The sequence below is a fragment of the Python bivittatus genome, unplaced genomic scaffold (genome assembly GCF_059951505.1).
Source record: "Python bivittatus isolate LINGU-HERP-01145 unplaced genomic scaffold, Pbiv_v1 ctg000020_np1212, whole genome shotgun sequence".
Lineage (NCBI taxonomy): Eukaryota > Metazoa > Chordata > Lepidosauria > Squamata > Pythonidae > Python > Python bivittatus.
The window spans coordinates 45,396,151-45,408,290 of record NW_028277030.1 but is presented as its reverse complement, the minus strand read 5'-3'; the positions used below and the strand labels follow the sequence as shown (position 1 = coordinate 45,408,290).

General features: G+C 39.3%; 1 long non-coding RNA gene across 1 annotated transcript in view; it reads right to left on the bottom strand.

The window, feature by feature from the left end:
• Nucleotides 1-10,036, bottom strand: part of LOC148217049 (uncharacterized) — a 34,047-nt gene extending 24,011 nt beyond the window's left edge. The window contains exon 1 of the long non-coding RNA XR_015797868.1: nucleotides 9,779-10,036. This is a non-coding gene — a long non-coding RNA (uncharacterized LOC148217049). The remainder of the gene's footprint in view (nucleotides 1-9,778) is intronic.
• Nucleotides 10,037-12,140: the final 2,104 nt, after the last annotated feature.

Here is a 12,140-nt window from a genome sequence, read left to right as displayed (position 1 = left end):
ACACAGGATCCTGATGCTTCCTAGGCACTCCTTCTCTCCTCCTTCTTCATGCGCTGATGTACCCAGGCAATCAGAATGGTACCAAAAGCTTATTTCTGTTTCTTTGCAAAGCACCAAGGAGGAGGGTGAAGATGGCAGCTAAATCTGGAAACAGGAAATCTGTGACTCGCAGTAGGAAAAGAGGATATGATCAAGATGTTGGGATTAGGGAAAATAACTCTTGTCAATTCAAAGTGCTCCCTTTCCCTTTCAAAATGAGCCCTGAAGTCAAAGTACTGGAAGCAGTTGTATGACTCAGGGAGGGAAGGAACAAAATGGAGAAGACACTGTCAAAACGACTCTGCTTGGAATTGCCTGTATAGAACTGGTTAGGTATAGTTTGTTAAGCTCAAGCCTCTGTATATATTGGAAATATGTACAAATTATCTTCCTAAAAGCACTGCAATTATAAACATCACTATAAGTGAGAGGAGAACAATGTGTGCATATCTGGAAATTTCCTGACTTTTTCCCTGACTGTATATTCTAATATCTATATGTGATTTATATTATTCATGTGCCTTTTCTTTTCATCTTAGTTTATTTTTGTTTTTAATAATGTGTTAGCATCTGTTTTCTTTTCCTTTTTTGTATATTAAAATCAATTTTAAAAGGAGCGAATCCAAAAGTTCCACTTCCACAGTTGGACTGGTTCTTTTTCCAGAGCCTTCTGTTTGTCTTATGAAAAACTGGGTAAGCAGGCAGGCCCTGTAGGGCCCATGAGTGAGGCTGGCAAGAAGGCGAAATCAGCTCCAATGTAGTCTTAGTCTAACCCACCTCACAGGGTTGTTATAAGGAAAAATGGAGGGGGAGCTCTGAACATCACCTTGAACTCTTTGGCAAAAAGTTAAAATAAAAAAAAGTAAGTTGTGTGTGTCTGTGTGTCTGTGTGTCTTCAAATCATTGTTGACTCCTGGCGACTGCTTGAATAGGTCCCTGCAGGTTTCTTGGCAAGATTTTGGAAGTGGTTTGCCCTTGCCCGCTTTCTCGGGCTGAGAGAGAGGGACTGGCCCAAGGTCACCCAGCTGGCTTCGCAGCTAAGGTGGGACTAGAACTCACAGCCTCCTGTTTTCTAGCCTGGCACCTTAACCACGACACCAAACTGGCTCTCTCAACAACAGCAGCAAAAGAAGTAAGCACATAAGTAAATATAAGTTATTGGTAAGGACTCTTTTTTCAGCCAGCATGCTATTTTTGACCTTGCCTTCGCTCCTCCTATTATTGTGAGTTTGCATGAATCTTCTAAAGTTTCCGTGTATGTACTTTCATTCATTACTTTAAAGACAAGCTGAGAATTTCACAGGGCAACTATAAACATTAGTCATATCCCAAAGGGACCAGAGATACACTTGATCTTTGCAGAGTTACGCTTCTAAGGCTGATTATATTGCAATAGGCTTCTGACTGCTTCCTAGAATATCCAGCACCCCAGACCCCTTACATGGGTGTTTTGCTGATGGTGCATTGGCAATGCACAGATATCTCTTGGCAAGATGTAAAACTCTCTGCTCATTAGTTTAGCTGGCACTGGCTGGACTACATCTCGCAATATTTTAGTTGTTTTGCTGTTGTAATATGTTGCACTGACTGTGTCAAAAAGGATGCTAGGTTACTTGGAACAGAGCATTTTGTTTTCAGTTAACTCAGATTAACTACTAACCCTCAATTAGGTTTCAATTACCCTTCACTTTTTATTATTGTACTTTGACTACTAATAATCAAATATGTTTACTTGGATGCTTGTACATCATGTTTTTATGATCATAATTTGTTCCAGCAAAGTGATATTTGTCTTTGTTAAGTCTAAGACTTTCATTTAATTTCTGTATTAGTTTGGGTTTGTAATTCAGTTCTACAGTATAACTTGGAACCATCTGCGTCTTCATTAACTTTTTACCCAAGCCGGAATTATTGCTAATAGCTGAAAGAAGCTGTATTAAAACACACTAATTCTTCATGATTAGAAATAAGATGCACAATCCATTATAAAGAGGACTGCAGTTTTGTGACTAGTATTTTATGGATCACGCAGGAATCACATTGGTTGCTCTGAAAATGGCGAAACACATATCCTAAAATTCTTTATCAATTGCAATTTCCCTCACGTTGGATTTGCCACAAATGAGGATTCCTCCCGTCTTCCACTAAATTATAGTTTAATAAACTGTTCTTATGTATCAAGACAATTTCGATGTAGTAAGAGGATTCTCCAGCAAGGTTTTTTCACAGGATATGGCTCTCCCAAAATAAAATAATGTAGGACTATGTTTTTTATAAACTTTGCCAGATCAGATCTAGATATGTCTCTTACGACAGACAGTTCAAGCTGTCAGCTCTAGCTGCTCTGATCATGCATTTTAAAACCCGCATCTAGGATTCCATTGTAAGTGATCATGCAGGCACAAATGTCTGTAAGTATCACCTTTATGGTAGGAAGCACAATAATCTAACAGAGCAGTTTGTCTCTAAAACACAGCAGGCAGTTACATTTCTGAGTGCTTTTCTTCAACATTCCCTGAACTGACTTGTCAGCAAACATCTTAATTATGTTACAATAAAGTAACCAGGTTATAACTATTCCTAAAATAGAAAATCATCCACTGTATCACTTGCAAAGCCAGGGCTATTTAATAACTTAATTATATTTAATTAAGCAACAGTGGCTCATGAACTGGTACTATAACAAGTCCAGCTTCTGTGGTCATAGATAATAAAAATATTCCATGTTAGTGGGTCCAGTGACTACCACATGGTAAATGAATAGTAGTCTTGTATTTTTAAATACATATCAAATTACACTAATTGGTAATATTTATGTCCCCATAACCACTGCACTGTTACGAAGCAGATCACTCTAACTAATAACAAGGGACTACTTAATAAAAAAATTCAGAACATGTAATCCTTGTCCAGTACATGAATATGGTGAAGGAGGAGCTTTACAACACAACCTTAGCCCACAACAGTGTAATAAAGAATGAGCATGATATGACACAATTCACATGGTTTGGTCTTGACCGGTTATTTTTTCTTTAAAGACATAGCTGGTGTGGGAAGCAAAGTCAGAGCAGGATTGTGATTTGCAGAGAGGGCCTTAACTCTGTGTTATTTGTTGTCAGGGGTGACCTGTCAGAGGAGGAGGAGGAGGAGGAGGAAGAAGGAGAAGGAGAAGGAGGAGAAATCATACTCTACCTTATCTGCATGCAAAAGAGTTGGCTAAACTAGGTGTTGAATCTTGCTTCAACATCAGTGACCCTAGACTATATATGCAGGCAGTGGGTTAGCAAGCCAAACCAGCCTTGCAGCTGCCTCTAAGCCAGGATTTTTCAACCTCAGCAACTTTAAGATGTGTGGACTTCAACTCTGGGAGTTGAAGTCCACATCTTCAAGCTGCCAAGGTTGAGAAATCCTGCTCTAAGCCAACCTGAGCTTGTTCTACCTGCCAACCTTGCAGTTGTCTCCCAGTATTCTGGCACCCAAGACGACTGGCTAATTTTGCCCAAAGATAGGGCTGTGGTGCCTGTAATCTTCAAGCAGAGGAAGGCTGTTCACATTTGGATAGGGAGAGTGGTAGGGAGCAATGCTTCAAGTATGCCATGGCCTTACTCTGGCCCCCATGCACATCACACAAGGCCAAATGAAGTGAGCAACATAATGTCCAATTTCATCTAATACAGTAACTTTTTCATAGGCTCCTGCTACCAAATTTGGGCTGCAAAGATCCAGGCCAGTGCTAGATGGCAGCAAAGAGATACTACCTTCTAGGGGCATCTGCAGTGTTGCAGGCAAGCTTAGGTAGCCTGCCCCATACCAAGGCTGCCTTCTCCCACCGTGGGGCTCAGAGAGGGGAGGGAAGACAGGCTGTCGACCTCTGGCCGGTTCTTTCCTAACTTCTCCAGAAGGAGGCTGGAGATAGGAAGGGAGATCAATAACTTGAAAGAAGCTTTCCATCCTAAGTTTCTGACCATGGAAAAAATTAGCAGTCAGCACTGGCTGTATTACTTAGTCTAGACATGTAATGGACAAGTTTTTTTTTCAGACTGTTTTTGATGCCAAATAAATGCTAATTTTCTGTGTCATTGTTCAATCTCAGTAAAATGAAAGGCATATAATTCTCTTTCCCTGAGTGCCTTTGAAGCCCCAGAGTGAGCACCAAACTGCTTCACATTAATACCAGCTTCCTTCTTCATGCATTTTATTCAAACTGCTACTGAGTTTGGTTTTGCTGAGCTCACATGGACTTGCTGAGCACACAGATAATTCATGTGAATCAATCATGAAATACAGCCATGTCCCTTTCTATGTTTTCCAAATACGAAGGGGTCCACAGAGCCCCAAATGTTAAAGTCTCAATTTATGTCATTTTTAAAAAAATATTCTTTGGTGTTTTTATGGTCCTATCAAATGAGATGTTACCACCTTTAGGATTAAATATACTTTGATTTAGACATTCCTTTTTATATAATATTCAAACTCTGCTTGCTTGCTAGCTAACAAGGGAAGAGGTTGGACAGGAGGTGGGGGGAAGAGTGGTTTCTCCTAAGGATAGATTTCTACAATGCTTAACTAAGTATTGAAATGATGTATAACATTTATTAGCAATCAACCGTGCTGCTGTAGGCCAAACTAATTTATTCTAGCATGTGAGACCTCACAGTGCTCTAAATTCCCAGAATTTACATTTTGTCATGCTATAGGATTATTTCCATTATAGTTGCTGGATTATTTCCATTATACAGTAGTTGCTTCATTCATCTTTTTTTTTTTTTTAAGTATATATTCATTTTGTACATCTTAGGATGTCTGTGTGACTCTGCGGTATAATCATATAACCTACAAGCACAGGCTCTCATTTTGTATAGCTTTACTGTTTTGAGAACATTAGGAACATTTCTTTTTTTAAATTCAAAAGGCAAGCAGAGAAATGTTTTAAATAAATATATAGGATCTCTTGCCAGAGAACAAGAATTGGCAAGAATTTTCTACTGAGCCTAACATTTTAGAGACAAACTGTATGTACAGTGGACTATCAGATGAAATTCCTAACATTTTAAATTTAACAAAAGTAAAAACAGCTGTAGGGAACTCTAAATTGGACTGGCCCTGAAGAAGGAGAATGTTTTTATCTTTTGTCCAATTAACCGTTTTCCACAAACTAAATTGCCCTCCTGCCATGCCATATTGTCTCATTAGACTCACAAAATATTACATATCTTGCATTTTCTTAATCCCTTTAAGAATGGTTGAAAAGCTGTGACTTATATCTGACTCTGAAACACTCAGTTGTGTTCTGAATATGTGTACCACAACACATTTATTTTTGTGTGTTAGTTTTTAAAAATATTTACAGAGGTTCAAATGAAGAGTGAATGTGCTTATGTGTTGAGATAGGTTTCACAATAGTCCTCAAGTGAGTCACTTGGACTCAATGCTCCCCTCCCCTCCCTGTCTTTTTAATAGGGCTGGCAATTGAGGAGGGTTCATTCAACCCAACGTAAATACTTACAACTTGTCATAACATCTATAATATGCAATGAAATGCCAGAGACATTAGTTATAGAACTGGGATCCCAACCAAATAAATAAGTGTCATGTTCCAGCAAGTTCTTTTGACTCTATAAACAAGAAAAATGGTACACAATGCCTTGGATGGCACTGATAATACCCAGCTTCCATATCTATCTTCTGAATCTTGCCACATCTCAAAAATCCAGGAGAGTATACGTGCACGAAAGAGATAAACCTCAGCTTTTTGTAAAGCTTCAGAATATAAATGACAGTTTTCTTTACCATTACATACAGTATTCATCATATGCTAGGTTTTTTTAATAGCTCATCCCATAGTAATATGCTTAGAAATGAACAGGCATTGTATAAGCTCTGTGTGGGCTGTAAGGTCTGTCATGTACCACAGTGGTTGGATTTTATTAGTAAGTTGGTGGCAGTTAGTTAAGCAAGTCTGCAGTAAGAGCGATTGAGAACTTTTCCTGAAATCCAAAATGGTGGCTCTCATTTCATCAGCAAGATGTGGCTCACATACTGAGATTTGATCAGCCTACTGCTATATCACTGTGAAATGATTAAAAAAAAGTTATTATCTAGAAATATAGGCACAAGAGAGGGGGAAAGGGGTCTGTATTGCTTTCCATCTCCTCTAAGCCAGATGGGTAGCAAGCTTACATGTCCACTGTGCAAACATTTTGTGCTAATGAAAGTAGTGGAGAAGGCACTTCTACTGTTTTATGGTATGTGATTGCTGCAAATGTTCTCATCTTCAATTTCATTCCCATTTTAAAAAAGCCTTCCATGAGAATCAATGTTATTTTAAACATGATAGATATGCAAATGGAACCTTTCATGCAGTGATTTTTCCCCTCAATTTATGATTTCATTATATTCATGTGCAAGAGGACAAATTCAAAGTGCTAGAGGAAAAGAGAACCATATCCACACAGCTGCTTTGCCATGTAGGGCCAGAGCTGGCAAGTAATCAAGTTATCCTAAATTTATAGCCTCCACAACATGCCCTTATCATGCACCTGGAATGGTGCTGTGCTGAGGAAACCACCAACATGTGGTTGATGGTTTCCTCAGCTGAAATTCCAGCCCCATCTAATGCCACCTGGGTCATGAAAAGCCTCCTCTAATTGGCAGGCATAATTATCTGGTTTCTCAAAAAGTGCTTTTTTCTTTCCTGTTACACTGTTGACTGATTGAACTTTTTTAAAAAAAAAAATGAAAGTGTGAGAGTTGACCAGTTGACTCTTTGACCTATCAACCACTAGGTGACAACAAACAGAGTTTTTTATGGTTCTTGATGCCAGGAAGTGGTTGTCTGGATTTATGGAGCTAAAATGCAGCTGCTGCTTACTGAAAATCTGGAGTCTCAGGAAGGGGTTGATCTGTGGGAACCAACATGGCAGCTGAAAATTACTCTAGGAACTTTATGTGAGCTATCAGGGAATTCTCTACCAGGTAGGTTACAAAAACAAAAATGCAAGAGTCAATTCCTTTCAGTTACATGAGTTAAGTCAGGCAGGTGCTAGTCAATTTTGAGGTTTTGCACTCTTTAGTGGGCCAACCCATTTAGGAAAAAAAAAAAAATAGCTGCAGAAGCTGGAGTTCTAGTTTCTCTTGTACCCAGAAGAGGACTGAGGGACAAATGAAGAGGTCAAAGACCAGGGGATGGTCCCCCAAGAAAGCAGCAGCCTTAATGGGAGCCACAAGATTGCCAGCATGGAGCATGTCCTATCAGACCACCTCCCTGATGCACACCAACACATCGCTGGCACACAAAGTCTTTGGGTGGGTACTAGGGAAAACACCCCTTCCAGAAGGTGGCACCTTAAGCTGTTCTCATGATGCCTCAAATGGGAGCATGTGCTTGGGAAATGGTTAGTGGGCCATCCTTGTACCAGGGCAAGGAACATGTTAGATATGCTAAGTGAGTAAATGAGAATGAGAACTTTTTCTCAGATAATGGGCTCAGGCCCAGTGTCAGCACCTGCCACCCGGTGTGTGCCTTGGAAAAAAGGTAGAAGGAAGTGACCTGAGATAAGCCACCTCATAAACAGAGCAGGCAGAGGGATAGACAAATAAGGGGGACAGAATAAATTCTTCTCTATCTCCATCCTATTGTTCAGTAGATTGGGAGGTGCTGAAGAGAGAGTGCCACTGAAGTCACATTTTCAATAGGGAGGAGAGAAATGAACATTAAAAATGAGGAGAAAGTGATTACTTCAATGAAAGTGATAAAGTGATGAAGAGGTGATGTTAAGCATGGAGGATTTGACAGACTAGACCAGTGTTTCTCAACCTTAGTAACTTCAAGATGCGTGGACTTCAACTCCCAGAATTCCCTTGTTAACTAGCTCCTAATTCTGGGAGTTGAAGTCCACGCATCTTGAAGTTGCTAAGGTTGAGAAACACTGGACTAGACTGAGGCCCAACATGGGTTTGACAAGGACTGCTACACTGTAACCCCAGAGAGCCACATACTTGCCAGATATGCAACATTTTCTTTTTTTCCCAAACTCCTGTCAAAGTGGTACTGTTACAAGCTATAGCACATACAACTAAATTAAGAACCAATTCTCAAACGTACAGCCTACAATCACCATTTGGTTGCTTCCTTTCCTTTTCAGCTTGATTTCAGTTCCTTCAGTTCCTAGCGAGGTGGCTGAGAGTGGGGGGTTTACAGTAAGCTTACCTGTAGTCTATGCCTAAAATAAAATTTTGTCTCACGAGTGATTGATCAGTTCTTCCAAATAGTGCACATAAATATTTAACTAGCATTCAGCAGATAATGCTTTCAAAGCTGTTTTTTTTCTGCTTCACCCTAATTACAAAGACCAGAGATACAAGTTTATTATAGAATGTGAACGTAGAGATTATGGGATTACTTTCCAGGGGAAAGGAGATGGGCTGGTATTCACAACTGAGTTAATAGATAGTTAATAATAGACTACTCCTCTGTTACTCCCTGGAAGCAATCAGAATCCAGACAACCAGGTGGATGCATTAGTATTTCCCACCTTGTAGGTAGCAGCTGAGGGTGCATTTCTGTTACAGACTTGTTCCTTAGATTCTCCAGGACAACAGGATCAAACCAAGAAAGAAACAGACCAATAAACATCCCTAACCCTCCCAAATAACTTTTCAGACAGTCTGAATGCAACAGCTAAGACCAGCTGATATATTTTTGAATGGCACTTTGATCCCAGTGACTTATTTTTCCTAAGGTAAAGCAACTTGAGCAACTGTCAGCTTGAATGGAATAATAGCAGTAAAGTAGTGGAAAGCATTAGAAGAGAGTCCTTCCTTCCTTCCTCTATTTTGCCTCCTAAAAATCTCTCATTTGTTTTCTAATCAGCAAGCAAAGGGCTATGATATTTTAGTCAGAACTCCAAGGCTGTTTATTATTTAGCCACCTCAAGTAATTTCTAGAGCAGGAAGATGGTTAGAAGTGGAATAAATGCATTTTAAAAAACATGGGGGGATATATAATTGTTACATTGCATGTCTGAAGAATATTTTCTGCCAAATATGCTAAGCAGCTTCATTGCATAACTTGAAGAAGCAGAGAGAAAATCCTTAAACCTTCAGCTAGCCAAAAGACATGTTTTAAAGGAAATATCAGATTTCCCATGGTACTTTTCTAAATATTCATTTGGAAAATGTGTGACCTAAGGAAAGTTTTAGGTTTCTTCACCACAAGAGTCTTACAAGAACAGAGAAATCTCTTTCAATTGAGCAGAATCCTCAGTAAAAGTAAACTCTGATTACACAGGAATTGGAGTTTACAGGCTTAATTAAAAAAAAAAAAATCTAGGTTCAGCATCCTATAAGCATTTTCAGATAGAAGCTAACTCAAACTTCTTTGTGGAGAATAGAATCCCAAATGCCTTTATTATCACATTTAATATGATTATATGGCAAATGAAGTCCATATACACAAAATCAGTAGTGCCTATAGCATTATGAGCAATTTATTACAGGTCTCCTGTGTGCAAGCTTATCTATAAGCTGTTACAGACAGGAATATGGTTTGTAATGGGATCACTTTCTCAAACCTAATACCTTCCATATGGGTTAGATTACAGCTGCTACATTAAAACAAGCACACACACACACACAGATTGTTTGATTTTTCCCATTATTTGCTGCATGGCATTAATATATGCAGAATTGTGTAATTTTGGCACTGAATTGAATTGTTCATCTAAAAATAAAATCTCACCAGATCATCAGACCAAGTTGTCAGGAATATCACTCCCAGAATTCTCAGCTGTCATAGCCAATAATCCAAGCTGGCTGGATATTCAGGGTAATTCAGGCTGGAGATGTTCAGTTTTAATGTATGTCTGTTCCTTAAAACAATGCCAGTATTTTAGTACTCTGCTTCAGATGTGTTAGGAGCCAAAACAAAAATATTTTGTGATTGCTTGTCAAAACAAAATACACAAAATACAAAGTTTCTCTCCAAAAATTTCTTCTATATTTACAACAGCAACGGGCAATTCCAAAACCAGCCACTATTTCCATCTCTACTCCTTTAAAAGCAGTTTCATGACAAGCAGCAATTGCATTTACTGCCACCAACCTCAAAATGCTGGGAACACAATCATTGTTCCTTTCAGCTGCTCAACTGGAGAGCTAAAAATATAGCATTCTGTCAGTGCCTTGATCCTTCAATCAAGCTTTTAATTCATCAAGTGCTGATTTCTCTGGTGATCTCCAAGGGAAGGGAAGGGAAGGGAAGGGAAGGGAAGGAAGAGAGAGAGAAGGAGAGGGAAGGGAAGGAGAGAGAGAGAGAGAGAGAGAGAGAGAGAAAGAAGGAAAGAAAGAAGGAAGGAAGGAAAGAAAGAAAGAAAGAAAGAAAGAAAGAAAGAAAGAAAGAAAGAAAGGTCACAAAGATGAAAAGTTGCAAAGTTGCAAAGCCATCTAGATGCCATCCCATCCATCCATCCATCCATCCATCCATCCATCCATCCATCCATCCATCCATTCAGTTTCAAGGCCACCTGATTCCAGATGATTCTAGGTGGCTTACATTTAAAAAGTAGGAACACTTAAAACAGAAATAGATCATAAACACCCAGAAAAAAGACTCTCAATAACAACAAAACAACCTATAGAGACTCAACCCCTGTTTTGCCCCAAGGCCTGTGAACATAGCCAGGTTTTCAGTGACTTTCTGAAGGTCATTAGGGTTGGAGCCATACAGATCTCTGGGATATGCTCTTCCAGGGTGCAGGCACTGAGGCAGAGAAGGCATACTTCCTGGGTCCTGAAACATGACACTGTTTTATCAAAGGAACCTGAAGCACACTTACTCTGCCCGATCTCATTGGTCAGGCAGAAATAATCAGAGATAGGTGGTCCCTCGAGTAAAAAGCTTGTGAAATATAATAACCTGGACATCTTCAGAAAGTAAGAAAGGATGGATTTAGCTAAGTAAAAGAAGTAAAACAAGAGTTCCTGCCGATAAGGAAATGCCATACCCTTAAATTCTACAGAGCTTCAGCTTACCAAATGGGAAAGCATCTTCAATGCAGTTCTGGATAAACCAGCTCAGCTGCTGAACACAGAGGAGAGCCTGGAGGTGCACAGGTGCAGAGATGGTTTTGGAAGGAGGCAACATGTGGGAACATCGCTTGGATTTTATCATATTGAATAATTGTATTTATGCTGTACTATTTATGTTTTGATTGGTTTTAATTGTTTGGTTGTGAACCGCCCAGGGTCCCTCCTTGTGGGAGAGTTGGGCAGTGATATAAATTTGATTTATAAAAATAAATAAATAAATAAATAAATAAATAAATAAATAAATAAAAAACCTGTCGTGGTGCCCACATTTCCAACAGCCATGGGCTTCCTTTATTAACGGCAACTGTTAATGGCCAACTAGGAGTTCCTCTAAAGCTCAGATTCTCCCGTTTCCTATACCTTCCCTAGTATATCTTCTAGGTATTCTCCCTGATGCAAATATTCATCATGTCATGGGGAATCCAAGCAAAACCTATTCTGCTCTGAAAAGCTGGTACTCTTGACATTCTGAGACAAGTGCCTTTAACTCCTGCCCACAGTCTTCTCTTAGTAGACCAAGAAACACATTTCTGTGATTGATATTTTGGTAACCCACTCCAAATCTGAAAGAGAGAAGTTCCTCATGATGCAGTCTTGATGGAATAACTATAGTCTTTGACAATAGCTCATTAATAGGGATGGGTGTGTGGCAACAGATTTCCTATGTACATTCCTGCTCAACTGCACCAATCCACATGAATGTGTTCTCTGTACATAATTTTCCTTCTTGCATAGAGAGAGTCTTCCTGGAATGTGTGCATTATTTGCTCATGATGAATTAGAACCTGAGGGCAACCATCTCCCACTTACAGTGCAATGTCTGCCAGTTGGAACAATGTCATCATTTCCCCAAAATGTTGCAGATGTTCATAATTTGACTTTCAGTAAGGTTTAAAATATGGTTGTTTGTAAACTGGATGATCAGCACAGCATTTATGTAGTGTGTGTGTACAAAATCTCTTGCTGCTTATAACCTTTCACCTTTGCCCAGGTATTTGAGGAATTCAGAAGCA